Source organism: Sapajus apella, unplaced genomic scaffold (assembly GCF_009761245.1).
Source record: "Sapajus apella isolate SASKATOON/1434 unplaced genomic scaffold, GSC_monkey_1.0 scaffold44, whole genome shotgun sequence".
Taxonomy (NCBI): Eukaryota; Metazoa; Chordata; class Mammalia; order Primates; family Cebidae; genus Sapajus; species Sapajus apella.
Genome location: NW_022436984.1, coordinates 11,516,521 through 11,543,492, shown reverse-complemented (window position 1 = coordinate 11,543,492; position 26,972 = coordinate 11,516,521). Strand labels below are relative to the sequence as shown.

General features: G+C 41.3%; 1 long non-coding RNA gene across 1 annotated transcript in view; it reads right to left on the bottom strand.

The window, feature by feature from the left end:
* Nucleotides 1–2,014: 2,014 nt before the first annotated feature.
* Nucleotides 2,015–26,972, bottom strand: part of LOC116524182 — a 43,944-nt gene continuing 18,986 nt past the window's right edge. The window contains exons 2-4 of the long non-coding RNA XR_004257212.1: nt 25,839–25,981; nt 4,731–4,924; nt 2,015–4,267 (exon numbers count right to left, since the gene is read on the bottom strand). This is a non-coding gene — a long non-coding RNA (uncharacterized LOC116524182). The remainder of the gene's footprint in view (nt 4,268–4,730; nt 4,925–25,838; nt 25,982–26,972) is intronic.

The following is a 26,972-nucleotide window of genomic DNA, read 5'->3' as shown; positions in this document are numbered from 1 at the left end:
TTAAATCCATAATTATCCAACAGTCTTCAAAATCGATTTTTTTAGGCCTAACCATTTCCTTCCGATTCTTATCATTTCCTTTTCCCCTAAAGAAAATTCCCTTTATTCTTACCACCCACTAGAATGGAGACTTGAAATTAGGATCTTTTAGCTTGCCAAATGATAAACAGCTCTCTCAAATTAAGCCACATCTCATCCAGAGAGAAGGCAATAAAAATAGTGATTTATGTGGTCAAGAGTATAGTGAGACGTTTTTATAGCATCACAGATGGCTTTCCAAATTGCAGAGCAGCTTTATTTCTTTCTGCATATCTCAATTTCTCAGTCCACAATTTGAAAATAAAAAAGCTGCCCTCTTCCTGCTTCTCGAGTGAGTTGGTTAGATCGTGAAAGTCTATAAATAAAAGCACTTTGAATCTTAGAGAGAAAAGCCAAATGACAAAATAATCCATTTTTCATCCATATGATGAAATTACATAAGCTCCCCATATAATGGAGATCTTATATAATGAGAAGACTAGGCATATTGCAATGTTTGTGGGGAAATAATCTGGCCCAGAGAACACCTGACTCCTTGGAGTGTCAAGCTGGGAAGTGAACTCAAGTATATACAGAGTACCATATATCTTTGATAGCTCTAAATTAACTACTGGAATCACCTATGGGGTGGCATGATAAGATAACTGAGATTTACATTTATAGTTTAGTCCTCTTACTGGTTTTAAAAAACAAAACTGCTTGAGTTTGGTTTTCCTCATGGCAGCTTCCCCCTCAGCCCAGGCTCTCCACGTACTTTCTGTTCCAACTTTGCCCCTAGGTGGTCATGAGATCCATTCTCAGCACCTCTGGGCCCATTCCCTTCTACCCAAACCAGGAGTGCTGGGCGCTGAGATTTGACCACCCAGATCAGAAGCAGCACCATGCAGTGTTAAGAACACAGGCCCTGGAGCAAGTCTGCTGTGTGTGAATCCCAACTCGCCTCTCTGACCAGGCATATCTCCTCATTCATGACATGGGCATGGCACTAATATACCTACTCATAGGGTTCTGGGGACAGTTAAATGAGACAGGGTCCATAAAGCACTTATCTCACTGTCTGGTACCATAAATGGTGACTACTTTTTATTGGCAATTGTAAAAAACATGGTGAATGTGGGCAGGGTAAAGTAGTTGGATTGGATTGGTGATTCTTCTTCAGGTGGCATTCAATGTCTTTTTTTGTGTGTGTTTATTTTTCTTATAGTAAATTTCTTCTTTTAAATTGTGATCAAATAGAATGATTTCTATCATTTTACAATTTGCATGGCTGAATGAATATACCTTTGATAGTTTTTGTCATGTTTCTAATTTTTCTCTTCTGGGATTTCAGGGTATTACATTGGAAAATAGGTATTAAATTGATATGGGACAGAGGCCATGACATATACCCTACAAAATCTGGATCTACACTTATATTATACTTACTTGCCCATATCTTTGAACTTGGGGCAAATCATAGGGTCCTACATTCCACAGTTCCCAGAAAAAGAACATAGTAATTGAGTAAGTATTAAAAATTGGTGTGGTGGCTCATGCCTGTAATCCCAGGAATTTGGGAGGCCAAGGCGGGGGGATTACTTGAGGCCAGGAGCTCAAGACCAGCCTGGCCAACATGGTGAAACCCAATCCTTACTAAAAATTTAAAAAAATTAACCGGGGATGGTGGTATGTGCCTATAATCCCAGCTTTTCAGGAGGCTGAGGCAGGAGAATTGCTTGTACCCGGGAAGCAGAGATTTCAGTGAGCCGAGATCACACCACTGCACTCCAGCCTGGGGAACAGAGTGAGACTCTGTCTCATAAAAAAAAAAAAAATTGTTTATGGGTAAGTATCGAGCTAAATGCATTATTTCATTCAATTATTATTTCGTTTAATCCTCAAGCTTATGAAGCAAGTACTATCATTAGCCCTATTTTACAGATGTCGAAACTAAGCCTTCAAGAAGTAAATAATTCCCATAAGTCTAAGTAAGTAAGTAAGTAATTGCCATAAGTCTAATTGTCATAAGTCTTAATTGCCATCTAAGAAATAATGGAGTGAAAAATTGAACCGAAAGCATCTAGATCCGGAGCCCATGTTTTAGGAACTTGCTGTGGCTTTGATGCATCAGAATGTGGCAGCTGCAGGCCTGCGTAGACTAGTCTTGGACTCTTAGCTGCTCTGCCATCCCACAGCAGCTGATAGGTTCATATGAAGCCACTGGTAACTGGTGCCAAGTTGCCAATAAGAAAATCAAACTCTTTGATCTGTTTATCAATTGGAATGTGCATGTCCAGAATCAATCTAGATTTTTTTTTTAAAAAAGCATAAAGCATTCAATGCCTAATTTTTAATCAAATTCCACATGCAAAGAAAATGCCCATGCATTTCTTTAAATGGAAATATAAGTTAGTGAATTTGTTTCTTCTTCTTGATAAAATGGTTAGAATTTGCTTAGAAATTCCTTTTATCATGAAGTGAAAATTAATAGCTTTAACCTTCTCGTTTGTCTCCTACTGCTTCTTCTCTTGTTCTTTATTCTCATCCACCCCCTTCTGTCTTTGCCTCTTCTTTCCCTCTATTCCTTCATAACAATTTAAACCCCTTCTTTAAACATCAAATGTTTTTCCCTTGGATAGAGATGACTTCTCTCCCCTTCATGACTAGCTGGGCCTGGTACCTTTGGGTTAGCAATTTTGCCAGAGATGTTCGAGAAAACGGGGGTGGCATTTCCTGTTAAAAATCCAGCCTGCAAAGCATTTACCATCTCATGCTGGTTTCATAAGGCCCTGCCATCCCTCCAGAATAGAGGCCCACAACACTCACTAGGTACCAGGCATGGCAAACTTGCCTGCCCAAGGTCTCTAGTAGGTGGTAGATTCATCCAGGTCTGCCTGAATTTAGAGCCTATGCTTTCAATCATTATACCTTATTGTCTTTCTAGGTGAGGTCAGGCTCTCTATGCTTCTGTGAGATAACTTTCCCTAGGAGAGTAGATAGTTACTGTAGAGACACTAGGTGCCACCTGCTATAGCTCTCAGGAGTGGCACCAGACTATGCCTGGGCCTGTTTTTAGGACAAGGAAGAATGAGTGTGACAATGAAAGGTTATATTTGTAAAGGCTGGAAGAGCAGCAATCCCCAAGAGTTAGAGAAAAGAATGTAGACAAGCATATGGTATCCAATCATAGTATGTTAGAGCTGAGTTGGGCTTTAAAGATGATCTCCTCTAACCCCTTTATTTGCAGTTGAAGTTGAGGATCTGAGACATTAAGTTTATTGTCTGGGGACACACAGCCAGTTTGTTAGATGCAGAGCCAAGAATGATTCTTTTTTCATTCAGAATAAACTGCTTTTTTGAAATCCACTTTCACTCTACCTGGGGTTCATTCCTTTTTAAGAAGTCTCAAAGATTAGAAAATTGAATCTTTTTGAGAAATTTAATTCATAGTGTACAATTATGCTAAAAGTAATTATAATAGCAATGGCAGCAGATCTCCCAAATCCATGAGTTCCAAAATGTTTCCGCCTTTTGCTAAGCTAAGATATAGAATTTCAAAACCATATTTATACCACATAAAATTGCCAAAGAGCTGGGCAATTTCCTATAATAACTCAGTTGTGCACTGATTGCCAAGTTGGAAAACTCAGGGTTTCCTGGCAACACCCACTTGGGCTCTAGGGAATGCAAACTTCTCAGCAAACAACCTCTCCTGATACCACCTCCATCAGCAGACATGACCCAAGTTGCACCAGCTCTTTCTGATGTTCTTGTCTCTGTTGCTTATGTTTCTCAAGAACCTGTAATCTTGCCTTAATCCTGTCCCAGCTTAATACCAGCTAGATGATAAACTCCTGGAACAAAAGGTCCACATTTCTCTCATGCTACGAGTTTGGGACTAGAATTCAGATGAACTCATTTCTGATACTGGTTCAAAAGCTAATCAGCCCTTTAAATTTCCGGGTCCTTAGTTTCCTCATAGATAAAATATAGACAATAACTCCTGCCTGCTCATCTTTCAGGGCTGTTCTGAAGATTTTCAACATCTGAAATTCACAGAATCATGGAGATGAACTAAACCATCATGGAGACAAACTAAACCAGATAAGTCTAGCCCCTCATGTTAGAGTTAAGAAAACAGAAACCCAGGGTTTGGGGACTCCCTGGAAGTCATCAAGGTACTGGTTAATGACAAAATCAGGACCAAGCTTCTGATGCTCCCACATGTTCCCTCACTCGTCAGTGCTGCCTGCGATGAGAAAGATCAAAGCATGCATACAATTATAAATCATGCCGCAGAGGCAACACGTAATTATTTAGGTACTAATTAATAGACTCGTGTACCAAGTCAGCACTAATCAAATTTTTCATGCCTTGACAGGGTTGTAGCTTGTCAGGAATTTCTGAAGATGAAAAAACTATTTGTCTCAAGACAAATCCTCCTTTCAGTAAATATAAGGAAAACAGAAAGTGTAACCAGGGGAATTTAAGCTCAGCCTCCTCCAGCAACCATCTCCTTTTGCTTTTTTTGTTTGTTTGTTAATATTATTGAGATGTAATTTACGTACCATAAACTTCACACCATGTTAAGGTGTGCAGTGGTATATTCACGAGGTTGTGTAACCATCACTACCCTCTAATTCCAGAACATTCTCATCATCCTGTTGCCTTTTGAACGTCAGTATTGTCAGCTTGAGTACAGTTCCACTCACCTGTGCCTCTCAGTTTGGGTATATTCTGTGCTGTTCCTCGTGGAGTGTTCATCTTGACCCAGATGATTAGCTGTCCCAAGTTCACTGTGTATTTGAAGAACTCTGTGTCTGCTAAAGGTCTGATTCCCTACTGTGGGCCAGCAGTAGGAATGAGATGGTCACTAAGCCTCAAAATAAGCCTTAGCAATGAGAACCTGAAAAGCAAAACTCAGCCACCAAGCTTACTTTGCAGGGTAAAAAGAGGAGAATATTTCCTAAGCCAAGAGTGGGTAGAACTGGAAGTGGGACGTGTGGCTGGTTTAAGGACTGTGGAGGGTTCTCCAAAGTGTCATTCTCTCCTGCCTTAGAGCTCATATGCATGCTGGATCATCCCCCCACCATCACATTCCCCATTTTTGGTTCATCTAAGCCCGCTGGGATGCCGGAGCACCCACTGCAAGAGGTGCCCAAACTTCCCTTATCACAGTCCATCTCACCTGTGCACACGGTGATTACCTGCTGACTTGTCTGTGTTCCTGAATAGACTACAGGCTTCAAAGGGGAAGGAGCGCTGCCTTTTGGTTACTTATTCACCCTGCTTCTCAGCATCCTCTGGCACCATCTCAGTAAAGATTTCTTGAACAAGTTATTAACCTGGCCACAAGCCCAAATTTCTCTTTCTATATCCCTTCAATGCTCAAATTAAAGTTTGAGTGTGAGAATGTACCCAAGCCTCACACAGTTATGTATGGTGGATACACAAATTAATAACAACCCTGGGTCAAAGCTGCTTTTCCTGTAGCTTTCACTACATAGTCCTCATTCTGATCCAAAGACCAAGAGAGAATACATCTTTTCCCTCTTCTCTCTGGTACCCCTTTAGGTATGTGACATGAGCTGTCATGTCCTCTGTATCTTTCATCCTCTGAGTTAACCAACTATAATTTCTTCAAAAATTATGCATAATATATGGATTACTTATCAGTAATTCATTCAACAAATATCTTAAGTCATGGTCTATGTATAAAGTGCTGCGCCAGGGTGAGTGAAAGCATGATAGAGACGCTGCCCTAAATAAGTCTACAGTCCATCCCGGCTGTGCTCTTCCCACTCTCTGGGGTTTCTTGAATTGGTCAATGTCCCTTTCCAGATGTGGTTTCCAGAAGTGAACAATATATTCCCAAGTAGTCAGACCAACACGTAGTTCAGAACTATAACTCACGATCTAGATCCTTTGGAACATTTGGTTAACAATTTTGTAAGATGCTTTTTCAACATTTTTATAAGATGCTTGTTCTTTATGCTTACCAAATATGTGGTGTATTTCTGGTGATCAGAATTTCAAGTCAAACACATCCTTATCTTGAGTCCCTCTCCTGCTCCAAAAATCTCTTAGAAGTAAGCGGATTGCAGTCTTCTTCATATCAAACTGAACTCATAAGAGTGGACAAATTCTTTTAAAAAACAACCCAGCATATTTCACATTGCCACTAATGATTCTTTATGATGTTTCTGAAAATAATTGGAAGGGAAACATGGACATTGGGCTTGTGAATGAAGCTGTTTCTAATTAGGAGGGCTGTTTGTCTTCAAAGCAGAGTGAGCACTGGGGTACTCTTGGATGTGCTCTTTCTTGATGATGCTTGCTCAGGGCCTAGTGCCTCCAGCCGTTACCTATTTGAAGCCTGGGGTCCATGGGCAGAGGGTAGGTCACCTCCTTTTAGCTTCTGACCTGAATGACTTTGGTCCTTAAATTCCTTTAGGCATTGGGCTTTTAACTTTGATGATTGCTTTGAAGCAGAAAAATGTGATTTTTTTTTTTTTTTTTTTGGTTATACTGTTTCCTGGGTACTTTCCGTCTGTGAAGAAGACAGGATCACCAGGAGCCAGAAGGTCAGCAGAAGAGAAAGTGCCTGTCATCTGTGACAACTGGGATAAATGTAGGAGAACTCTGCCAGACTTGGGTGGTCAGGAGATCCAGGAACAATTCCAGAAAACGGGGAGTACGTGAGAGTCGTTCTGTTTTCTACTTTTTTTTTTTTTTTTTTGAGACAGAGTTTTGTTCTTGTTTCCCAGGCTGGAGTGCAGTGGCACGATCTCAGCTCACTGCAACCTCCACCTCTCAGGTTCAAGCAATTCTCCTGCCTCAGCCTCCCGAGTAGCTGGGCTTATAGGTGCCCACCTAATTTTTGTATTTTTAGTAGAGACAGGGTTTCACCATGTTGTCCGGGCTGGTCTCAAACTCCTGACCTCAGGTGATCCACTCGCCTCAGCCTCCCAAAGCACTGTGATCACAAGCGTGAGCCACCGCCTTGTTTTTTACTCCTAATATAATTTGTAGAAGGTGTTGTGCTGAGGATATACTGGTCATTTCCCTGTTTAAAATTTTCTAATAATTTTTCTTTACCTAACATCTCTTTATTTAGCCAATATTTATTAGACACCAAATATGTGCCAGGGACTTAAACTTTAGAAAGAACTATTCTAATAAGTGTCTTAAAAAGAACCTGTAGTTTCCTGTTCTCTACATGGTTCTCAACGCACATACTGTGCCTCATTAACATTGCCCTGGAAACAGTGACCCCTCTTTGAGGCAGTTGAGGTCAGGAACTTTCCTAGGAATTCACAGGCATGGCGGACAGGCCTTGAGGAGGCTATTACCATGAACCCCTGACTGTATTTCTAGAAATTCCACATGGAACTCTATGGTACCTATAGCTATGTCTGAAAATCAGTGTTCTTAGTGAAAATAGAGTGAATTGATTTTAAAAAATGGTTACACAGATATTTTTTCATTCTTTATTATATATTCTCACCAAAGAAATCCAAAAACAAAAAGAGAGAGGCACAAACTAAGACATTAAAATCATCTATAATTCCATCACACAGGGAACACTACAAGTAAAATGTTGCTGCATATATCTCTTTATTTATCTAGATCTGTTTTTGTTTAACACAGTTTTATAACCTACTTTTTATATAACAATATATTATGAATGTTTTTCCAGGCCATTGCCTTTTCTTCTACAGTATAATTGTGATGGCTGCAAAGTATTCCATTGTATGTATGTACCATCATTGATTTCACTAATTACATGTTATTAGACTTTCAGGTTGTTACCATTTTTTTTTTTCACAAAAATATACCCGGATAAAAATTATTGTTTCTAACTCTTTATTCCCATTCATTATATCCTTATAATAATTCTCAGAAGTAGACTTTCTGGGTAAAAAGATAAGCCAAAATTTAAACCTTTTGGAATGTACATAGAGAAGCCTCAGGCTTTGAGTAGAAACATCTCTGTCCCTAGCTCTAACTCAACCGTGTGGCCTTGAGTCTAACTACTCCATTTGTTAAATAAGAGTCTGATCATACACCCCACTGCATTTCAACCGCTGATTCTGACAAGGTACCGCGGACTGTCTGCCCGGCAGCCATTCTTCACTTCATTCCAATAAACCCTGATTTTTTTTTTCAAATATTCACCTCTTCCCCATTGCAGTATTTGTACCGCCAGGGTAGGCCTACATTGTCTAAGTATAATCTCATCCCCCTGCCAGTGAGAGGTTCAGGAATAGGCATATGGACCAATTAGGTTTAATAAGATTTATGGGGAAGTTTGCTGGGGCGTCTGGAAAATTCTCCACATTTAAGAGAGAGCCATAGGAGAAGAGAGTCTCTCTCTCTGGACGTCGTCAAGCTTGGCTCTATTATTGCAACGGCCCTGTTATCCCCATCCTGAGAAACTGAACACAGACGAAGCAGAGCTGAGAATCCTAAGAAAATAGGATTGGAACTGCTGGATTAGGCAAACTTCAAGCTTGCCCTGCCTCGAAATTTCCAGTTATGAGACCCAATTCTGATGGTGTACACCCTTGGAATCAGTTAACTTTAATTTATAACCCCACTTCTGAGTATGATCTATTTAATTTTCTTAATTATAGTAAATTTTTTTTCTTCCAACTTCTTGTATCATTCTCTTTCCCAATTTTGAAAAAAAAAAAAAAGATGCCTCAAGGGACTATTTGAATTAAAAGGATAGGACTTATGGCAACAATTCAGAAATGACTCATTTAAATTTGCAGAACTAAGAGAGTACAACCCAGGCCTTCCAATTTGGTCATAGAATCAGGAGATTTTTCAAGTTGGAAGGAACCTTTATGCTCAATAAGTCCTAATCCCACTTTATAGATGAGGAAACTGAGTTTCGGAAAGATATGATGAAAGCCCCTGACAGCTGGGTACTCCCCAGGCAGCACCTGCATGAGACTTACCTGGTACCCAGTTTGACTCCTCACATATTTCAGTCGGGGTTGGGGGGATTTAAGCCAAAATATATCACAATTGGTTCTTTGAACGCTTTGTTTCCTGGTAAATCAAATCTCCCCATTTGTAGCAAGAACTCAAAGAGCAATGGTCCTGTCACCACATTGGAAGTCCAGTCTTCTTTTAGACTTCCCTAGTGATTTCTTTCTAGAAGTCCCTGCAGAAAGGGAGGACTCACAAATAATCCAGACTTCTCTCTGTGGTGCCTTTGCTCTTGGTCTACACCCCCTGCTACCTTCTGCTACGTCAGTTATTATTTCTTCTTACTTCTAGCTCACACTCCAGGCTGCTGTCAAACTCCCCCCAGCTTGGTCTCCGCTCAGCCTGTGAGTCATTGAACAGGTTCTTTTTGGCTGTCCCTAGATTGCCACCTACTCATGTTCTTCTCCCTCTCTAGCCTGAAGAAAACTCTTGTTCCCCCACAGCTGATTCTCCCAGGAGAGCTAGGCCTCTGGTGGGCAATTCGCTGCTCTCTTCCCCAGCAAGCTTCTCCCTGGAGCACATGTGCACTGGGGGGAATGGGTTTGTCCAGGCTAGTTCCAACCCAACATCACGCTGTCTGTGGGACCTCGTCTCTTTCCAGCATCCAGTCCTGACTCCCAGTCCCCTCTGATCAGCTGCTGCTTCACATATGATGTTTCTCAGAAACTTCACTTCCAAATTATGGGGTGGGATTTGAGCTGGAATTCTTCATCTATGATGAACTTTTAAAATGGTATTCAAAGCTTTGTGCAAAATAGCATTTTATGGTATGTAAACCTCTAATTTTTATCAGACTGTCAAAGGGGTCTGCTAGAGACCACGGGTCTCTAAAGCTCTTTAAGTTATAATGTTCTGTGGCCCCGTGATTGCATAATATGATTTTGTGGCAAATTTGCCAAAAGCAGAAGCATTCAGTCACTCTCCCAAACTTCTCTATTACATTCCTGAGTACTAGAGTGTATGCAAGAATTCTAGCTTTATTCACACAGAAGATTTTATATTAAGAGAATAACCAAGGATTCAGCATCCAAAGTTTTATCAGCAACATGTTAGTACACTACCTACAAGACTGTTCTAACCTCAAGTGCTATAAATATTGGAGGATCTTTATTTTCATAGCAGCTAGATCTTGGAAACTGTACTGTGAAAAAAAGACTATGCTTAGAACACTTGCCTCCCTTTTTAGTTGCTCTTTCTGTTCAAGGAGTGGGATGCGGAAAAGGGGGCCTGGCTTCCTTGTCCTCTGAGTAGCCTGTAGTTCTGCAGTTGGCCCCTAGACGGCGATCTTGTGTTAGTGACGGGCATGGTAGCTAAATGAAGTGGGAGCCTGCAGTGGCTGATGGCTGAAACTGTCAACCCACCAAGTGGTAAGAAGTGAATAGAAGTGGTTGTTAACCATGGTTGGAAGATGAAAATGGAAAAGTAACACAAAATCTTCCTATATTTCTTAGAAGGAAATTTGGAAACACTTAGAATTAATCTGCTTATTGAAAACATGATTTAAGTGTGATGTTTAGAGGAACTTGTCAATTAAATTTTTTTAAATTTATGGTAAAATAGATATAAAGTTTGCCATGTTAACCATTTTACAAGTGTGCAGTTTTTAAACCAAGTGCACAATCTGTAGCATTAAGTGCATTCACATTGTTGTGCAGCCAGTCTCCAGAGCTCTTTCCATCTTGCAAAGCTGCAACTCTGCATCCATTAAACAATAACTCTCCATTCCCTCCTCTTCCAGCACCTGGCAGACAGTATTATACTTTCCATTTCTATGAATTTGACTGTTCTAGATGCCTCATAGAAGTGGAAAAAAGTATTTGTCTTTTTGTGACTGGCTTATTTCACTTAGCATAATATTCTCAAGTGGAAGCTGCCAATTTTTCGTTTCAAAATCATTTTTTAATTTGTAAAGAAAAACTGGCAATTAATGAAAACCATGTGAGTGGACTATTGTCTCATGCTCACAGCTTCACAGGCAAATGCACTTTTCATTCAAACCACTAAAAGTGAAAACCTCCATCCACAAGACCCACCAGGAGGTCTCATAAGGCTCTACAAGGCTGCCAAGGGCCACACTGGACAGTAGTTGACCCAGAAGATTCATAGGCCAGGAGGCAGAGCATGCCAGTAGGGCACATCCAACCTTCCTCTTCTGTGGGACCTGGCAGCAGATCACAAAGCCATCCACACGGTGGGCAGAAGCTGTTCTCTTTGGTCCCCATGTGGACTGAGTTGTGAAGAAATGAGGCTCACATCAGGAGGGTGTGGAAGCCATGCTGTATCACAGGCCCTGTATTTCACAGCAGCTAATATCTTTTGGAGGAACTCTGTGGCCATAACTTTCATGGTCTTCTCAAGGTCATGCCAATTACAAGGGTCACTGCACATAGGGAAACTCAAAAGATATGACTTCTTCTCTGGTTGTCCCAATTCAGATAGGATTTACTAATCAGTGCCCATCTGTACTTTCCTTTATCAGGTTTCCATGGGAACAGAGCTAGGAAGTTAGCCAAAAATCAAATGCTTACGGAAAAGTGGAAAGGGTTTTGTTAATCCTTTATTCACTGCCCTTCACATGGTTAGATTACAAAGTCTGACAAAGCATCTAGTTAAATAGAACGGAGTCAGAATGACAAACTGATATGAAGAACTAAATTACACAATGGTGTTTGTCATCTCTTATTTGTTACAGCTGCTTTGGTTTTCAAAATGGATGTGACTTTGCACAATGCCTGGCTACTTCTGGGGAAAACTTTCCATTTCAAAACTTCATAAGATAAAAAATCATATTTTGGGGGTGGATTTAAATACAATTGAAAGAGGGTTTCTCTCTAAAGTAATTGCTCTAGAAAACAGCAAACAGAGATTAAGAGAGCAAGGAAAAACAAATCTGGGAAGAAAGCCAGTTAAGAAAGTTGATTGCCAGAGAGCTGGCGGTTCCAGAGCAAGATGAGATATACAGTTTTGGGGAGCCCCTTTCTTTATCCCTCACCTCTTTGGCTCTCCCTACACCTTCTGCTAAAGTTTGGCATTCTGCAACTAGAGATAGATCTGTTCATTCCACAATGAGATTTAAAATTTAATATACAAATACCTTAAGAGAGACTTATTGCATAATAAGGTATAAAAGTCTAAGAACACAGCATCACAAAATGTTTAAGTAGAAAGAAGTAACAGAGCTCAACTAGCAAGCTCTTTATCTTATAATGAAGAAGCTGGGTCTCAAAGAGGGTAAGCAGCATTCCCCAAGGCACATAGACTAGTAATGGAGCTACGGTTAGAACCTCAGATTCATGAGACACAACCAATCCAATATTATATTTTTCCTAAGAGGAGGAAGAGGAAGCATGTGGAAAGGAAAGAGAGGAGTGCTGACTTAGGAAGAAGGCAGCAGGGCAAGAAGGGGGAAGGCACAAGGGCATTTCTTCCTGGCAATGGCTGCTTCATTGTCACAGTTTAACTGTCTTTTCTTTTTTTTTTTTTTTTTTTTTTTTTTATTGTTTTTTTGTTTGTCTCCCAGGCTGGAGTGCAGTGGAGCAATCTTAGCTCACTGCAACCTCTGCCTCTCGGATACAAACGATCCTCCTGCCTCCCAAGTAGCTGGGACTACAGGCACGTACCACCATGCCCGGCTAATTTTTTGTATTTTTAGTAGAGATGGGATTTCACCATGTTAGCCAGGTTGGTCTCAATCTCCTGACATTGTGATCTGCCCGCCTTGGCCTCCCAAAGTGCTGGGATTACAGGCGTGAGCCACTGTGCCTGGCCCTAACTGCCCTTTTTAATGCAAAGTAAGGACTCCACATGGGTAGAAAAGGGTATGGGGCCAGCAATTTGTTAACTCTGATCTTGCTAAAAAGGAGTATCTTTTTAATCTTCAAAAGAGAAAGTAATTTGCTGCATTAATCATTCTTCAGGGGCTTTGGAACTGCACATAGAAAAACTGACTTCCTCAGGATACAAAATCAATGTGCAGAAATCACAAGCATTCCTATATACCAACAATAAACAAGCAGAGAGCCAAATCATGAGTGATCTCTCATTCACAATTGCTACAAAGAGAATAAAATACCTAGGAATACAACTTACGGGGGCTGAGAAGGACTTTTTCAAGAACTACAAACCACTGCTCAAGGAAATAAGAGAGGACACAAACAAATGGAAAAGCATTCCATGCTCATGGATAGGAAGAATCACTACCATGAAAATGGCCACACTGCTCAAAGTAATTTATAGATTCAATGCTATTCTCATCAAGCTACCAGTGACTTTCTTTGCAAAATTAGAAAAAAAACTACTTTAAATTTCATATGGAACCAAAAAAAAAGTCAGTATAGCCAAGACAATCCTAAGCAAAAAGAACAAAGCTGGAGGCATCATGCTACCTGACTTCAAAGTACACTACAAGGCTGCAGTAACCAAAACAGCATGGTACTGGTACCAAAACAGATATATAGACCAATGGAACAGAACAGAGACCTCAGAAATAACACCACACATCTACAACCATCTGATATTCAACAAACCTGACACAAACAAGTAATGGAGAAAGGACTCCCTATTTAATAAATGGCGCTGGGAAAACAGACTAGCCATATGCAGAAAACAGAAACTAGACCCCTTACTTACACCTTATACAAAAATTAACTCAACATGGATTAAAGTCTTAAATGTAAAACCCAAAACCATAAAAACTCTAGAAGAAAACCTAGGCAATACCATTCAGAACATAGCATGAGCAAAGACTTCATGACTAGAACACCAAAAGCAATTGCAACAAAAGCCAAAATTGACAAATGGGATCTAATCAAACTAAAGAGCTTCTGCACAGCAAAAGAAACTATCATCAGAGTGAACAGGCAACCTATAGAATGGGAGAAAATGTTTGCATCCATCTGACAAAGGGCTAATATCCAGAATCTACAAAGAACTTAAATTTACAGGAAAAAAAAAACAAAAAACCCAAAAAATCCCATCAAAAAGTGGGCAAAGGATATGAACAGACACTTGTCAAAACAAGACATTTATGTGACCAATAAATGTATGACAAAAAGCTCATCGTCATCATCATCATCATCATCACTGGTCATTACAGAAATGCAAATCAAAACCACAATGAGATACCATCTCCCTCCAGTTAGAATGGTTATTGTTAAAAAGTCAGGAAACAACAGGTCCTGGCAAGACTGTGGAGAAATAAGAATGCTTTTACACTGTTGGCAGGAATGTAAATTAGTTCAACCATTGTGGAAGACAGTGTGGCGATTTCTCTATAATCTAGAACCAGAAATACCATTTGACCCAGTAATCCCATGACTGGTTATACACCTAAAGGATTATAAATCATTCTACTATAAAGATACATGCACATGTATGTTTATTGCAGCACTATTTACAATAGCAAAGACTTGGAGCCAACCCAAATGTTCATCAATGATAGACTGGATAAAGAAAATGTGGCACATACACACCATGGAATACTATGCAACCATAAAAAAGAATGAGTTCAGGTCCATTGCAGGTACATGGATGAAACTAGAAGCCATCATTCTCAGCAAACTAACACAGGAACAGAAAACCAAGCACCGCATGTTGTCACTCATAAGCGAGAGTGGAACAATGAGAACAAATGGACACAGGGAGGGGAACATCAGGCACCAGGGCCAGTCAGGGGTTGGGGAACAAGGGGAGGGAAAGCATTAGGACAAATACCTAATTCATGTGGGGCTTAAAACCTAGATGATGGGCTGATGGGTGTAGCAAACCACCATGGCACATGTATACCTATGTAACAAACCTGCATGTTCTGCACATGTATCCCAGAGCTTAAAGTAAAAGAAAAGAAAAGAAAAACTGTGACTTTCCAGCACACAGAGGCCCTGGGTTAGGACCTTCATCCACCTGTCCCCACCCACTGGTCTTTCAAAAGGTCAGCATTTGTAGGTGGAATGACCTGGGTGTATTGTCCTTGCACCTCTTTCTCTTTAATTGAAGACAGGGACAGCCTTCTATATAATATGCAATAAAGATAAATTAAGACATTTCTGGATCTTCATTTACAATAGAGAGGCCATGGTGAGGAAAAATGTAAGATGTTTGCAAAGCCACTGTCGGACTGGGAGCAATGAGAAGATGAAAAAAGGGCCGTGAGAGGTAGCCAGTCCTTGAGAGAGGGACGAGCCAATTTGAGAGATGGAAGAGGAATGTTTGGCCTGATCCAAAGAAGGTTCTACGTGAACAGAGAAGCCAGGCGTCCTGTTGGACTGAGCTCCAGAACAGGATCTGAAGAGAGCCAATGAAAGGACCTCCCTTCTCTAGCTGAAGGAACTGTTAGAGCAAGAATTGCAATTGCTTCTTGAGGAAGAGCTCTAGGAATGCTAAATCAGGGAAGACACACTGTGCTAGGAAGGGCTTGAATAGAGAAACCATCAGCCCAGCTGAGCACTGCTGACCCTCCACTTGCAACCTGCACAAGTCAGAACGGAGTTCCTGCCCAGAGGAGCCTTGTACACCAGTGAAGGCCCAAGAGGACTGCGGGTACTCTTCTTTGTAACCCCAGTCCTTGGAGGTACTAAGCATAGAGTAAGTTATTCAATTTGACTGAACAAATGCAGCCTATGCGGAATGCCACTAATGCCTCAATATCGGGAAGCCCATTTTCTCTAACTTTTCCAGGGCATTCTTAACTTGGGACTCAAGGCCAATCAACTGAACCCTGATTTTTGGTTCAGGAAATGTGCTTTTCTAAGACACTTAAAGAGTTGGGGAAAGTCATAACCATGAAGAGGAAGCATGGGGTCGCTGGAGGTGACAGTGCAGGTGACATAGGAAACAAACGTGGATATCTTGCTCGTGTGTGTGTGCGCACTTGCGTCCTCAGGTCCTCTCTGGGAACCCAGTTAGGTTTTTTTTTTTTTTTTTTTTTCGTGACATCTGGCAGCATTCAGTATGTCTTCTGAGCTAATGCTCAAAAAAGCTCAGGTGACCCGGTGTCACCAAATTGTCACTAGCTGTGTCTAACTCTAAAAAATCTGTGATTAATATGATAGCTGAATGTTGCTTATTAACCAGACACAGCTTATTAATCATCCACAGGTATGTGGTAATGCTTCCAAAGACATGCCCTGGCAGCTAAGAATGTACAGGCTTCTACAAAGAGAATAACAATAGAACGGAGAAGTTCTACCCGACGCAAAAGGAAAAGGCAAGGGACAATATAAATGTTTGCCTAACATACTGTTCTGTTTAAACTGCCTTTTAATGCTTAGAAAATAAAAAGGATGAGCCAGGCATGGTGGCTCATGCCTATAATCCCAGAACTTTTGGGAGGCTGAGGTGGGTGGATCATCTGAGGTCAGGTGTTCAAGACCAGCCTGACCAACATGGAGAAACACTGTCTTGACTAAAAATATAAAATTAACCAGGCGTGGTGGCACATGCCTGTAATCCCAGGTACTTGAGAGGCTGAGGCAGGAGAATTGCTTCAACCCAGGAAGCGGAGGTTGCAGTGAGCCGAGATTGCACCATTGCACTCCAGCCTGGGCGACGAGCAAAACTCCATCAAAAGAAAGAAGGAAGGAAGGAAGGAAGGAAGGAAGGAAGGAAGGAAGGAAGGAAGGAAGGAAGGAAGGAAGGGAGGGAGGGAGAAGGAAAGGAAAAAGAATGGCACTATCCTTTGAGGAAAGGAAGCTGTTTATGTCAGAAGAAATCCAGACCACTGACAGTGACCAGGAGAGAATAAAAAAGCTGCAGCATCAGGCCGCTGGTCCCAGTTTCCTCCCTCAGCTGGGTGCCAACAGCCTAAGGTGCTTGTCTGGCAGGGTCTGTCCTTTTTCATGGTTTTGGAGCTCATTAGTTTTCGGGTTCAGCTCTCTGGAGGTGGTGTCCTCTAAAATCTACAGAATGTAGGCACCACTTGGGAGCCCTTCTGCCAAAGGCGATACAAGCAGAGCTGGAGGTCAGCAAACCATGGTGCTCCCACCCTCTCCAAACTTAGCCCGGGAAGTGACTGTGGAGACCAAAGGCAGAGTCCCTGGTGGCCCTATCCAAGCTGAGCTGGGAATGAGCATCTGCTGGAATCCCTTGGTGGAAGGCTGGAGGTGCTGTACCAAGAGATTGTCTTTCCAGAAATGTGTTGTGCGGAGACAGAAGAGTCAAGAGCTCAGCAAGGCAAAGAGGCTCCTAGCTGGGAAAGAAGAAGTACTCCAGAGCTTTGACACACACATTTACACGCACACACACACACACCCATGTATTTATACTGCGTATGAATGTACAGATGATCCCTGACTCACGATGGTTTGACTTAACATTTTCTCGACTTTATGATAGCACAAAGGCAATATGAATTCGCAGAAACCATACCTCAAGGAGCCATACAACCATTCGATTTTCACTTTCGGTATAGTATTCAGTAAATTGCATAAGATGACTTTGCTCAACTGCAGGCTAATGTAAGTGTTTCGAGCATGATTAAGGTAGGCGAGGCTAAGCTATGATGTTCAGTAGGTCAGGTGTATAAAGCGCATTGTTGACATACGATATTTTCAACTTACACTGGGTTTGTAGGAAGAAGACCCCATTAACAGTTGAGGAGCATCTGTTTGTGAAGAAATAATCACAGTCATGGAACAACTCATCTGACTAAATTTTCTCATGTTTTATTTCTCAGATTACAGTAGAAACATGATTATTATAGAAAAAATAATCAGGAAATACAGAAAAGTATAAAGAAAAAAATAATCCCATCACAGAGAGAAACATTTAACATTTTGCATGTGGCACTCTGGTCTTTGAACTTGGCAGATTGAGTGCTCTTTTTGTTTTTTTGTTATTTTGTTTTTCAGTATTGGAATTACACTCAATATACTGTTTTATTTATGTTAACAATGCACTACTAAGTTACGAAGATATCCTGAACATTTCCCCAGGTTTCTGCTTTTTTTTTTTTTTTCCTGAGAGGGAGTTTCACTCTTGATGCCCAGGCTGGAGTGCAATGGCGTGATCTCAGCTCACTGCAACCTCCACCTCCCGGGTCGAAGTGATTCTCCTGCCTCAGCCTCCTGAGTAGCTGGGATTACAGGCATGTGCCACCATGCCTGGCTAATTTTGTATTTTTAGTGTAGATACAGGGTTTCTCCATCTTGGTCAGACTGGACTTGAACTCCCGAGCTCAGGAGATCTGCCCTCCTTGGCCTTCCAAAGTGCTGAGATTACAGGTGTGACCTACTGCGCCTGGGCCTTTTTTTTTTTTTTTTTTAATTCATAGTCTTGCTCTGTCACCCAGGCTGGAGTGCAGTGGCCCAATCTTGGCTCATTGCAACCTCCGCCTCCCAGGTTCAAGCGATTCTCTTGCCTCAGCCTCCAGAGTAGCTGGAATTACGGGCTCCTGCCACCACAACCATTTAATTTTTGTGTTTTTAGTAGAGATACTGATCTCCAACTCCTGACCTCAGGTGATCAGCCCACCTCGGCAGATCCGAAAGTGCTGGGATTACAGGCCGGAGCCACCGCGCCTGGCCGTTTCCTGGATTTTTATTGTTGGTATGGTATTCCATGTTTGGATATGCCCAACCAGACACTTTAACTACAGTCAAGATAAATACATTTACTCAGAACTTTGGTTCATGGTGTAAAAAAATGACTGGATCTCTATTTGGGCCCTATAATGCGAAAAGTCCCACCACACCAGGACGGTATTTTAGTGGTGAATGGGGCAGGCCCAGAACAGGGCTGCCTGTGTTCTATCTCTCCTGTATTTCTGGGAAGAGAGGCCCTTTTCTCTTCTCCCCCTCCTGTGGTTGGATTTCTTTTCTTTTTGAGATGGAGTTTTGCTCTTGTCACCCAGGCTGGAGTTTAGTAGCGCGATCTAGACTCACTGCAACCTCTGTCTCCCAGGTTCAAGCAATTCTCCTGCCTCAGCCTCCCAAGTAGCTGAGATTACAGGCATGTGCCACCAAGCCTGGCTAATTTTGTATTTTTAGTAGAGATGGGGTTTCTCCATGTTGGTCAGGCTGGTCTCAAACTCCTGACCTCAGGTGATCTGCCTGCCTTGGGCTCTCAAAGTGTTGGGATTTCAGGCGTGAGCGACCTAATCCCGTGGATTGGGTTTGTTTTCTGATCTCTCTGTGTTCGTTTGTGGTTTAGTGTTTGCCAGAAATCCCCACGTCTGTTGTTTTGTCATTCTGAAGTGGCTTTGTTGTCTGGGGTAAATACCCAGGGTTCGTCACCTGGCGCCAAGAAAATTTAGGACAGGGACACACATGAATCGTTTAGTAGCAGAGGTTTAATAAGCAGAAGAAAGAGAAAGGAGAACAGCTCTCTTCTAGTGAGAGAGGGGTTTCTGAAAGGGAAGACTGGCCGGGGAGTTTACCAGATTTTAAGCAGGCTTGAGGAGGCGTGTCTGATTTATGTAGGGCCCGCAGATTGGTTAGGTGAGGTGTGAGGTTTACATAGCGCGGGGAAGACTGGCCACCCCACCCTAATCTTATGTAATGGGCTTTCCACATGACCAGGGCTGTCTTGTCTGCTCCTTACTGAACACATGGCTGGCAAACGGAAAGGGAAGGTGGGCGGGGCATGGTGACTCTCGCCTGTAATCCCAACACTTTGGGAGGCCAAGGCGAGCAGATCCCCTGAGGTCAGGAGTTTGAGACCAGCCTGACCAGCATGGAGAAACCCCGTCTCTACTAAAAATGCAAAATTAGCTGGTGTACATGCCTGTAATCCCAGCTACTTGGGAAGCTGAGGCAGGAGAATCACTTGAACCTGGGAGGCGGAGGTTGCAGTGAGCCCAGATGATGCCATTGTATGCCAGCCTGGGTGACAGAGCAAGACTCTGTCTCAAACAAAACGAAACAAAAAACAACAACAACAAAAAGATGGAGCCGCCATTTTGAACATAGCTAGTCCCAGGTAGCATTCCTCTGCCAGCATCTATGTCTGCAGCTTGATTTCACACGCTGCTCTTTGTTAGAAAGGAAAACTATTTAGGGCTGTTTTTTATTAAAAGGAAAACCTTACCCAGGACTTCTGTACCCTCACTATCTGCCAAAGTAATTTATTTTTAACTCCTATATCAATTCCTGAGTGGTTTAGAAAATCTTAATAAAGAGGAGGACGTAGAGTGAACTTCAGCTCTTAGGGAAATACAGACACGTCTTTCTGGAGTGCCTGAAGTCAGCCTGCAAGAACTCCATGTCTGAGAGGCTGCCCTCACTCTTCCTGAGCTAGTGGCAGAGGAAAGCAGCTCGAAAAGTGGAGTCCTGTAGTGTGAGTGGGGAGCTTAAACTCACCCTCCTCCCAGCTGCTCCCATTTATAACCATCTGGGCTGTGAGGAGGTAATTTTCTAGCCCTCCAACTTGTGTGACCACACACGTTCTTTAAAGAGATGTTTACTAGCTTCACAGGATTAAAAACAAATTCTCCTTTAAAAAGTTCAAAAAAATACTCTGTTTTCTCTGTGTTCTCTCTTCTGACTCTTTTCATAAGGAAGGTATTTGTGGCCTCTCTGAACCGTGACTCAGATTTTCACTTGGGTTTCGACTTTTCTCTTTTCCCTACGACTTCCTGTTGCTGCCGTGAAATGCTTTTGCCTGAGAGGGCTTTTCTTTTTCCCCTGATTTAACTTCAAGGTGATTTATGGGTCCGTGTCTGGAGCCCTGTCTCAGTAGAGATAAGGAAAGAAAGATGGCCAAGACCTTCACAGCCTCCTCATTCTCCTGATCTTAGAGTCCAGCTCACACAGAGGTTCTCGAGGGGTGGGAGAGCGACTTATGCATGAGGGAGGTCCCCAGTCCTGACAGTGCCAACTAAGGATTGTACATATTTTAGGCAGAAAAGCACAGGACCTTTCTTTTTTAGAATTCCACTCTGATTTTTCTTCTCATTTTTTTCCCTGTGCCACTGACCCCAGTAAAGCTAGGGAAAGAAAATGTGATAATTCCAGCCTGGGGCAGGTGAAAGGACAGGATAGCAACAAATAACAGGTAACGATGAATAACAATGTATTGATAGTCTTTACAGTTTGCAAAGCATTTGCATATCCATTATCTCATTAGCTCCTCATAGCTGTCTGCAGGGAAATGCACCACAGACGTTATGCTTATCCTGGTCTGCAGACAAGGAGCTGCAGGTCTGCGCTGGATGCTGTTGGGCGTCATCCAGACTCCTCGTCAGGGAGGGGAAACTCACTCCCTGGCTGTCCAGTGCCTGCCGCAAACAACCACAACTAGGTCCCTCACTGGGAATTCCCTCCGCTGGAAGAAGCTGCCTTACCCAAGGTTATCTCCCCGCCGCGCCCTGCCTTGATCCAGACAACTCTACAGGGCATCCCAGCTGCAGAAAACCCTGTAGGATCAGCTGAGAACCCTGTAGCAACTGCATCAGAGGGCAGCTTCTCTCCCTGCCCAATTCTACTTTCCTCCCTCGCTCCCGCTGCGGGTTGCTCTTGAGAGCTCTCCCCATTAATCTTCTTGCATGCAAGTCCCCATCTGAAAGTCTTTTCCAGGGAACCCCACTGTATTGGCCCGTTCAGGCTACCACAGCAAAGTACAACAGACTGGTGACTTAAACGATATAAATTCATTTTCTCACAGTTCTGGAGGCCAGAAGTCAGAGATCACAATGTCCTCTGGGACTCTCTCCTTGGCTGTTTTCTCTGTCTTCACATGGTCTTTGCTCTGTGCGCATGTATCTTCTTCAATCTTCTTAGAAGAATACAAGTCATATTAGATTAGAGCCCTCCCTAATAACCTCATTTTAACTTAATTACCTCTTTAAACACTCCATATCCAAATACAATTACTTTCTGAGGTACCTGGAGTTCAACTTATGAGTTTTGGGTGGTCACAGTTTAGCCCATGGTACCTACCTAATACAACGTTAAAGAGATTGAATAGCCTGCCCAAAATAAAGCATTGTCCCCATATTTAACAAGTTATAAAATATCTTACAGCCGAAGGGGTCTCGCCGATCTTCTGCCACTTTACCTTATGTAATGGAATGGGCAGGTATCACTGCCAGGAAATCAAGAATTCGGATCCAGAGTTTCGGTGCTCTGTTCACTATTCCGTGGTCTACCACAATTGGGAATCTGACTCATTCTATTCTGCTAAATCATTGCCAGCACTCACAAACACACACGGTAGTGGACAGTTTAATAATATAATTGTTAACTGATGTTATTAAAGATCATAAAATGACAAAATTAAGGACACACAAAAAAAATCACCTGGAGTCTACTATTGGTGAAGCAATAATACAGGGTGCAAAAGAATAACAGAATACACAGGTCTGGGTCTCTGGGATAAAGACTAGATCCTAAATATTTTAACTAATCAGAAAAATACAGAGCTGTATGGTCCCAAGTGGGGAATATTTCATACAATGGTGATCTGACAAGTTTCAAAAATTTTTTCATGTGTAATGATGTGATTGTTAAACACTAGCTACGCATTGCTGGATATGTGATTTCCTTGTCTCCTGACAAATCCACATGGATGAAAGCTAGCTGGAGGAGATTGGGGAAAGAAAGAATCTTATTTTAAATTGAAAGTAGTTTTGCCTTGAAAACAGTATGCTGTAAACTTAACTTTAGATTCTCCACTCCTCCCTCCTGTGTCCTATGCAAGTGCTTTCATTTCATTGGTCCTCATTTTTTTCTTATCTGTAAAATGGAAATAACAATTTTTTTGGTTGTAGAATTATTGTAAAGATTAAACAGATTTATTTTTTAAACGTAAAGCACCCTACACAGTGCGGGTGTATAGCAGGAACTCCATAAGTGTTAGTTTTCTGGCTCATTAAGAGGAAACCTCTCCTGCTAATCAATGCATTGCTACGACTACCAACAAATTGGGAGAAAGACCTTCAATACCATCCCCAAATCTACTCCTTATGCATAGGGGAGGTGGATATTCTCTTTCAACTTCAGGATTGCTGGAGGAGGCCTCCGCATCACTGCACTGAGCCCTGCAGTAACCGTGTTACCTGATCTTTCAGAGTCTCCAGGACACTGGCAGTTCTAAAGGGTTAATGCATGCAGTGGATAAGGAGAATAAACCAAATGAGAGAGAGAGAGAGAAAGAAAGAGAGAGAGAGAGAGCACGAGAGCGAGCACTACACAGATGGGTCTTTTTTTTTTTTAACTTTTATTTTTGGTTCAGGAGTGTATGTGCAAGTTTGTTACATGGGTAAACTTGTGTCATGGGTGTTTGCTGTACAGATTATTTCATCACCCAAGTACTAAGCCTAGTACCCAACAGTTATATCTTCTGATCCTCACCTTTCTCCCACCCTCCACCCTCAAATAGGCCCCAGTGTCTGTTGCTCCCCTCTTTGTGTCCATGTGTTCTCATCATTTAGCTCCCACTTATAAGTGAGAACATGAGGTGTTTGGTTTTCTGCTCCTGAGTTAGTTTACTAAGGATACTAGCCACCAGCTCCATTCTTATTTCTGCAAAGCACATGATCTGGTTCTTTTTTAAGGCAGCATAGTATTCCACGATATATATGTATCACATTTTCTTTATTTGATCTGCCACTGAGGGGCATTTAGATTGATTCCGTGTCTTTGCTATTATGAATAGCTCTGCAATAAATGTGTGCATGTGTCTTTATAATAGAAGAATTTATATTCCTTTGGGTATATACCCAGTAATGGGATTGCTGGGTCAAATGGTAGTTTTGTTTTTAGCCCTTTAAGGAATTGCCATACTACTTTCTGCAATGGTTGAACTAATTTACACTCCCACTAACAGTGTATAAGCATTCCCTTCTCTCCACAACCACACCAGCATCTGTTAGTTTTTGACTTTGTAATAGTTGCCATTCTGACTGGCGTGAGATGGTATCTCACTGTGGTTTTGATATGTATTTCTCTAATGATCAGAGATACTGAGCTTTTTTTCATCTGCTTGTTGGCCACATGTATGTCTTCTTTTGAAAAGTGTGTTCTCATGTCTTTTGCCCACTTTTTAATGGGGTTGTTTGCTCTTTTTCTTGTAAATTTAGGTTCCTTATAGATGCTGGATATTAGACCTTTGTCAGATGTATAGTTTTCAAATATTTTCTTCCATTCTGTAGGTCATTGTTTACTCTGTTGATAGTTTCTCTTGCTGTGAAGAAGCTCTTAAGTTTAATTAGAGCCTAGCTGCTAAACAACTTCAGCAAAGTTTCATGATACAAAATCAATGTATAAAAATTACTGGTAGTTCTATACATCAACAACAGCCAAGCTGAGAGCCAAATCAGGAATGCAATTCCATTCACAATAAGAAGAATAAAACACCTGGGAATACAGCTAAACAGGGAGGTGAAAGATCTCTACAATGAGAATTATAAAACACTTCTCAAAGGAATCAGAAATGATACAAACAAATGGAAAAACATTCCATGCTCATGGAGAGAGAGAATCAATATCATTAAAATGGCCATACTGTCCAAAGCAATTTACAGATTCAATGCCATTCCTATCAAATGATCAATGATATTCTTCACAGAACTAGAAAGAAAAACTATTTTAAAATTCATATGGAATCAAAAAAGAGCCCAAATAGCCAAGGCAATCATATGCAAAAAGAACAAAGCTGGAGGCATCATGTCAAACTGTACTGCCGGGCTACAGTAATCACAACTGCATGGTACTTGTACAAAAAGAGATACATAGACCAATGAAGCCGAATAGAGAGCCCAGAAATAAGCCTGCACACCTGCAATCATCTGACCTTCGACAAAACTGACAAAAACAAGCAATGGGCAAAGGACTCCTTATTCAATGACAATACATATGTCCTAGCTAGTGCTGGGACAACTAGCTAGCCATATGTAGAAGATTGTATATACACCATATACAAAAATCAATCCAAGATGAATTGAAGACTTAAATATAAAACCCCAAATTATAAAAACCCTGGAAGACAACCTAAGCAATACCATTCTGGACATAGGAACTGGCAAAGATTTCATGATGAAGACACCAAAAGCAATAATAACAAAGGCAAAAACTAACAAATGGGATCTAATTAAATTTTTTTCTCTGTTTATTCTGTTTTCAAATACTCTTTATAGAGCATGTTGCCCAATTCAAAAAGATACATAGAAGAGGGTGAGAGGATTTGACACTTTGGTGAACATCCTTCCATGGCTTTGTGCTAAAATACATAAGTAAATGACTTTTAAAAAAGGGTTTTACACTATGTGCTGGTTTGAAAGCTGCATTCTTTTTCACTCGATAAGTCATTGTGCTTATTCATCATATCAATGAATATAGACAGTCTTTAATAGCTGCCAAATATCCCATTGTATGTTTCAGAATTTATCTAATCCCATATTGCTGAACATTTACTTTCCATTTATTTGCTAACAATTATAATAAAATATTTTGTTAAGCAACTTTGTATGTACATTTTCTCAAACTTGTCCAATTGTCTTTAGGATACGTTTTTAGACTAGGATTTCTTGATCAAGGGACATCGCCTTTATAAAAGTGGTTAACAATTTAGGTTCCCACCTCAAGTGTTAGGGAAATCCCAAATTCCAGCTGTCTCACTTCAAGTTCATCATGATAAAACTCAAATGGAATCTGAACACTGCAACCATATTATACATCTCCACATGATTTGCTTTCCTACTCTTTTAAGATAATTCTAAATCTTTTCATTATGCCTTAACCCCTTGCACCACATCCCCGTCTTATATGCTCAGCTGATGTCCTGGTTTCATACTTGGAAAAAAAAAAAAAAAAGGCATAGAGCACACCAGAATCAACACACCCCTCCCACCCCCACATACACACATGTTGGAACCCATTTTTCTCTACCTTCCTCCTTCACTGTGGCAGAGTCTACGTGGCCGGCACTGTTCAGCATCTTACTTGAACCACATTTACCCAACAACTCAAGGATTTCTCTCCTTCTCAGGAACTGACCCATAAGATCAATACCAAAACTTGACAAAGATAGCCTGAAAAGAAAAACAGATATAGATCAACGTCATATCACTCATCCATTCTTTCAGTACACATTTATTGAATACCTACTACATGCCAGGCACTAAGGGAAGAGAATGGTGAATGAGGTAAACTAGGTCTCTATCCAGGAAGAATTTATAATCTAGTGGTAGACACAGATATAAACTCACCAAAAAACAAGATAAGCAGATTGCTTGTGATGAACGCCGGAGAGACTGACTGGATAAACAGCAATGGGGTGGATCCAGAGCACTGCCCTAGAAAGGAAGGTCAGGGAATGATGCTCCGAGAGGAGATAGATGAAGAAAGCAGCCATCTGAAAGTTCTTCAGGGAAGAACTTTCCAGGCAAAAAAAAAAAAAGTCAAGCCCAGAAATCACTCTGACATTGGAGGCACAGCCAGGAGACCAGGGTGCCTGGAGAGCAGGGCATGAAAAAGGGAGGAAGGGTATAGATTGTGTGTGTAATAGGAAGGGGGCCGGACTTTATTGCAAATTAATTGAGAACACGTTAAAGATTTTCAAGCAACATGTTTGAAATTTCATTTTTAAAAGATCTCTTGAGCTAACCTGTGGAGATTGAACTTTACAGAAACCCAAACAAAATAGCTGGAGAATAGCCTCACTTTTTATATATTAAATCACATAAAACCCTAATAATGCAATGATGGTTTTAAAAAAAATACACCCCAGAGGTATATATCATAGAGTGTAAAATTCCACATTCAAAGCAGAGGTGAATTACTTGTCAGGATCCCTTAGTGCTGAAACTGCATGTGAAACTTTCTTTTTCCTCCCTCCCTCCCTCCCTCCCTCCCTTCCTTCCTTCCTTCCTTCCTTCCTTCCCCTTCTCCTTTTCTTTCTCTTTCTTTCTTTCTCTCTCTCTCTTTCTTTCTTTCTTTTTCTTTCTTTCTCCTTCCTTCCTTCCTTCCTTCCTTTCTTCTTTCTTTCTTTCTTTCTTTCTTTCTTTCTTTCTTTCTTTCTTT